We start from the raw sequence: 6,638 nt of genomic DNA, 5'->3' as shown, positions 1-6,638 counted from the left end.
ATACTGGGCTATGGACCATTGTTCTGACCCAGATGACTGTCTCATGTAAAAATTAATATATAATAATAAAAATGTTTAGTACAGAAACTCCCCAACATAATGACTTCTCAAGATAGCAACAATGTGAGATAACAACCTTGGCAAATAATGCATTTTAAAAATCTTGGCCTACTAGGAAACAGTTATATACATTTCCATTCCCAGTCACAAATCTAGCATTCTGGAGCAACGTCACTAAAATATAGTCCAACAAACAAATTTTTATTTAACATGCCCCTCACTTTTCCTTCCACCACACCCCACTCAACAGTGTTGTCCTTGGTCAGTGGAGACTCAGAGGTCATAGCTGTTTTCGTGTGAGTACACCTCTCAGGTTGGGGGCAAGAAGGCGCCTTGCGCATTCCTCCAGCTGCTCATTGTTCACTCTGGCCACTGCTGTTTGTTGTGCCACCGTTCGACTCCACCATTCTGTTGCCAATGGCCCAGCGCAGTCACCTTCTGCTGCCACCTGCCACTGTGACCTCTGCAAGTTGGTCTCTTGAGGTTTCACCCAGCCCTCAGTGATTTCAGCTGAGCTCTCAGTGGGGGAATCTCGCTGCTAGTGCAATCTGGGCTGTCTCTTACACAAAAACATTGTACCCACAGGAACACTGTCCCCACAACAGAACTAAGCACTTAGACTTGATTGTCAGTGATTTCAGCTGCAGTGGTCACGTAACAGAACAAAAGACTATGGAGCATAATCATCTCTGTCTCTTGATGCCCTCAATCAGCACAGGCTAAGTACAGTTCTACTGCCCTTCACTCATACAATAAGAACAATATTTCATTCCCCCTTCATTCAAGTGATTTGTGACCCAACCCCAGCCAAAATCTATCACTTGGACAACACAGCTCTGTTTGCTGGATACCTAGGTAGATTAGGTGAGACTGTAAATACAGTCCGGTCCTGAAGCCTTTTCCCCCAGCTCATCACTAGCTGTCAGGGAGAGCTCATTTAGACTTTGCTTACAAATCATAATTTGAAATTATTAGGTTGGCCAACATCACCTAAATGAATACACACATTGTCATAAAAAAACAACAGCTGTATAAGGAACCTAGTCTATGTTCATACTCTTCAAATCTGTTTTCAGATACACATATTTTATCATACACTGTATTTGCTTTCAAAGTGTGTATTAATGTTTCAATTTCAATTCAAATTTCCAAACAGTCACTAAATTGGCATGTAACTAGTTCACAAAAGTTGGGGGAAATTCAGGGGGGTGTAAGGAAATCACTGCCTGGGTCCCTTCTCACTGCATTTGAAGAACTGGGAACGTTCTGATACATTTTTATGGAAAAGTAACTATGGGTCAGTCTCCTCTCCCCGTGTATTGTTTCCTGCTAGGCGGGACTATGTTAATTTTTTTTCTTGAAACAAGACAAGCAATGCAGTGTCTAGGTAGAAGTCACCTAAGGCATGAATGTGGTGGGGTGGTTTTGAGTAATTACAGCAGATCTCTACGTTTCTATATCTCAGTCTGCAGAAGTAAAATCACGGGGATGGGAGATGTAAGGGGATTGTATATCCTGGTTTTGATTGAGTTCAAGAGGCCCAGCAGTCCAAAAACTGAGACTTGTATAAAGTAGCAGCTTGACATGGAAGGACAGAACTGGCTGAAGGGATTGGAAGGGCTGGGTCTCCATGGCAGAGCTGCAGGCTTTGGCTCATAAATTGTTTTTTGTTATCCATATATGTATTGTCTGTAATGTTTTTGTTCTGAATAAATACTCTGCTATATGAAGGCTTGCTGGTCACTGGTTAAGCCTGTAATTGCCTTGGAGACAGCAGAATGGTAGGTTCGGAACCAAACTCAGGCTTGCTAAGATAATCACAATGAAGAGCAGGAGGAATTACAGGCTAAATCCTTGGTCTGGAAGGAGAGTAATGCAGCTTCCCATCCTAAGACAGGGGACAGCTAGAAGTCTAAGTCCTGGACAGGGTGCCCTCAAGAAGGCCAGTATGGGATCAGAGGTGCCCTTACCTCGGTAACTGTGACCTCCTCACTGTGCAATGCCATGTGAGCCTGTTCTCAGTGTGTGGTCCTGCTGGTCTTTTTCTCTTCATGCATGACTCCCTGTGGTCCCAGTCTGGTCCTTGAGTGATTGTGCACCATCTTCACTTAGAGGAGAGGAAAGTGATCAGGAACAGTCAGCATGGATTAACCAAAGGCAAGACATGCCTGACTAACCTAATTGTGTTCTGTGACAAGATAACTGGCTTTGTGGATGAGGCGAAAGCAGTGGATGTGTTATTCCTTGACTTTAGCATAGCTTTTGAAACAGTCTCCCATAGTATTTTTGCTGGCAAGTTAAAGAAGTATGGGCAGGATGAATGGACTATAATGTGAATAGAAAGCTGGCTAGATCATCAGGCTCAATGGGTAGTGATCAATGAATGTTTCCATGTCTAGTTTGGCAGCCGGTATCAAGCAGAGTGCCCCAAAGGTTGGTCCTGGGGCTGTTTTTGTTCAACGTCTTCATTAATGAGCTGAATGACGGCATGGATTACACCCTCAGCAAGTTTGCAGATGACACTAAAATGGGAGGAGTGGTAGATGTGCTAGAAGGTAGGGATAGGAGACAGAGGGACCTAGACAAATTGGAGGATTGGGCCAAAAGAATTCTGATGAGGTTCAACAAGGACAAATGCAGAGTCCCGCATGTAGGACGGAAGAATCCCATGCACTGCTACAGATAAGGAACCGAATGGCTAGGCAGCAGTTCTGCAGAAAAGAACCTACGGGTTACAGTGGACGAGAAGCTGGATATGAGTCAACATTATGCCTTTGTTGCCGAGAAGGCCAACGGTATTTTGGACTCTATAAATAGGAGCATTGCCAGCAGTTCGAGTACATGATTTATGAGGTGAGGCTGAGGGAACTGGAATCGTTTAGTTTGCAGAAGGGAAATATGAGGGGGATTTGATAGGAGCCTTCAACTACCTGAAAGGGTGGTTCCAAAGCAGATGGATCTAAACTGTTTTCAGTGATACCAGATGACAGAACAAGGAATAATGGTTTCAAATTGCAGTGGGGGAGGTTTGGGTTGGATATTAGGAAAAGCTTTTTCATTAGAAGGGTGGAGACGCACTGGAATGGATTACCTAGGGAGGTGGTCCAATTGCCTTCCTTAGAGGTTATCAAAGTCAGGCTTGATGGGGATTTGTCTTGCTTTGAGGAGGGGATTGGACTGCATGACCTCCTGAGGTCCCTTGCAACCCTGAAATTCTATGATTCCATGCATTCACAATTCTGTGTAGCTATCTGGGATCAATATGTGTTGTGGTTTCTAGGCAGCAATTGTGCATAAGCTGCTGAAATCACAATGTTTTTTCACAGCTGAATTGAGTTTTGATCTGCTCCACCAGCCTCATCTGCAGCCTCTGTCACTTGGTTATTGGTTTCAGAACAAGATATGCAACTGTCCAGAGAAGTGGGTTACAGCAAGGACTTGGGAGCTAGAACTCCTGTGTTCTATTCCTTGCTCTACTGTTGAGTCAGTGTTTTGCTTTGGGTTGGCCACTTTTTTCTCTGTTTCAGTTTTCCTATCTGTGAAATGGAGCTAATAATACTGATCCTTTGGCCTCCCTTGTCATAGCTTCCTACTCAGATTTGAACCTTAGCATTCATAAACTGAGAAGCTAGCATGAACCTCTTAGCTTAATTACAGCTTGATCTGATATCGCTGCCACCAAGCCAAAAAATTCAAGTGTTTTGGCTTCACTCTGGTTCCCCAAAACCTTTCTGGGGACCCCAAAGACTCAGGAAGCCGCTTGAGATCTTTATCACAAAGGGAGAATAACACCCCCACTCCCTTGTCTTCTCTTTACTTCCTCTCCAGCGCTTCGCCCTCCGTGGGTTATCTGGGCGATACTGTATTAAACTCCTTGAATGCAAAATGAGACGGGCAAAATTTAACTCCCCCCCTCCTTCTTCCCCTGAGGCTGACCGATTCACAGCTCTTATAAATCTAACACAAAGAGAATTTCCCTTCCCTTTGTTCCTTAAGCCTAACCCAGAGAAACTCCAACAGGTTTTTAAGAAAGAAAGCTTTATAACAAAAAGAAAGAAAAAAAAGACATAAAAAATTCTCTGTTCAGGTTCGAATAACAAATTACAGGGTTATTGCTTAAAAAGAAAATATGAATAAACAGCCTTATTCAAAATTAAATACAATTTAACATTCCAGCAAACTACACAGATGTAATACAAAACAACGCAATAACAGCCTATTGTTTTTCGTACTTGTACTCACAACTTTGAAACTGAAGATTAGAAGCTTGAAGATAGAAAGATTTTTTCACATAGCTGAAGAGCCAGACAAAAAGTACACAGACCAACATTCCGTCCCCTGAGCTTTGAAAAATCCGGTTTCCTGATTGGTCCTCTGGTCAGGTGTTTGGTTCCCTTTGTTAACCCATTACAGTGAAAGAAACATTAACCCTTAGCTATCTATTTATGACATCCCTTATTAAAGTGCTTGAAGCCCCTGTGACGGGATGCCGTGCTAGACCGTGTTGGCAAGTTAGTAACTGCCGTGGCTAGCATGGCAATGTGCTGTTGTTTCCCAGACACTCCCCACAGAGGTGTGTGTGTGGGGGTGAAACATCTCCCCATGAGGACCATTGGTGTGTCACCTCCATTCTGACAATTTTCAGAACAAAATGTCAAAACAAATTTTCAAAACAAAAATTCCCAGTTACATGCAGTTATTAAAGATCCAGGCACATTGTTTGTAGGAACTGGGGATTCAGGGATCCACCCTGGCATCCTGGCCAAGCCCAGTGCTGCAAAGTCTATTCCATTTGCGCTATTTCCATTGGCTACAGGATTCTTCATCATGTCTTGCCCAGTCTACCAGCTGTTCTGTCCGAGGCCGGGCTGGCAGGGGGAATGATCCCTTTGTAATCCCATCTCCACAGGGTTGAGAAGTGTAATTTATGGCCCTCTATGCTGGGAAACTCCTGGGGCAGGAGATGTCATTGTCTTTATAGAGTTCAGTTGCACAGGAATCAACTCAAAGACCTTTTATTTTTCACCCTTTTTTGGATGGTGATGGAGCATATTCTCTGTGTCTGGGGTGGGCAGAGCACAATAACACTGGAATAAGAATGAAATGCTTTGTTAGCCACGGGGGAGCACACTGGCTGGGGCATCTGGAAAAAGGGTAGCAAGTGGCAGTTTATTTTTTGTTAAAAGTAACTTAAGATGTGAATCTTTGACATTTATGTTTGAGGCACTGCCTGGGACTGAGGGGATCTGGGTTCAAAAGATTTTCTAAGGCTCTGTGCCTCAGTTTCCCACCTGTAAAATGGCAATAATGTTATTTCTGCTCTCCATTCCTGTGTCTATTTAGACTAAGCTTTTTGCGGTACGGAACTCTGTTTGTCCAGCACCCACAGGATAGGGCCCTGGTCTTGTTTTTTGAGCCTATTGCCACAACCGTAACACAAATAAATGATAACAATCAAGTTAGGGAGCAAGTTCTGGGTCACGTTCAAGGCATCAGCACAGCTAGCTAACATGGTGACAATCCTATCTACAAACTGCCACCATGTCAAAAGCCACTCAGAGGCTCCATTATACTGTAATGCAAACAGGGCCTATGGCAACAAACTAGGTTTTCTCTGGCGCTCTCCCATTAAAGTTGTGGTTAGCCTGGAGACCTTTCTGCTGCTGAGATCTGAGCAAAGCACAACGCATGGCTGTCTGGCAGCAGGCTCCCCTGACTCAATGGGTTCTTAAAAGAGTGCATGTTTCACCCTAGGCCGCTGAATGTCACCAAAGTTTATTTCCTACACAAACAGCAGATGACTGGGTATCTTTGGGGCACGATCTCTTTATTAATTGCAGCAGGTCACACACACCTTTCCTTGCTGCCTCAGGTGAATGGGATTTTCATGCTCCATATGCTTGGAGTTCATGTGGATGGGTTGGGGCAGAAGAGGGGTGGCAATAACCAGGATTGACGTGCTTTTTGGGGGTACTGGGGTGCACAGTGTTGATGTTTTCAATCATACTACTAGGTCAGTGAAGGAGCAGGTGTTTCTCCAGATGTTAGTGTGATTCTCATATCAAGGAACCTTGGCCATGGGTCCCCTAAATCCTCTGATGGAGGTCAGCCTCCATTCCAGCTCAGGATCAAGCTCTCTGCTTATTGAATGTCAAACACCATTGTCAGAGGTGATTCTCCACATCTAGGTGGGAATCATTAAGAAAGAGCTAGAGTGAGGAGCTGAGCTACACAGCAAGGTGTGAGCTACCAGGAATGATCTTAACATGGAATGCAATAGGTCAAAACCAAATGAGAGTCAAGATCTGTCCCTCCTTACCTTCCTTGCCTTCGAATGTGAGTGGTGCTTCATTATCAGTACCCCAAAGGCCTACCAACTATTTGTGTACCAGGAGCCAACATGGTGGTCATTCTCAAGATTGTCAGGTTGGCCAGAAACAAACACCTGGAAGTCCATTTCAGAACCATCTATGCATGAGAGAGTTTCTTCCAGGAAAAGAAAGAAGAGGGATTATTTTTAAACCCACAAGTGCTAGTGAGAGGTGTAAATACCAAGGATGGAGTAGATTGAGGGTAGA

The sequence above is a fragment of the Chelonoidis abingdonii genome, chromosome 1 (genome assembly GCF_003597395.2).
Source record: "Chelonoidis abingdonii isolate Lonesome George chromosome 1, CheloAbing_2.0, whole genome shotgun sequence".
NCBI lineage: Eukaryota > Metazoa > Chordata > Testudines > Testudinidae > Chelonoidis > Chelonoidis abingdonii.
Note: the sequence above shows the minus strand (reverse complement) of the source record.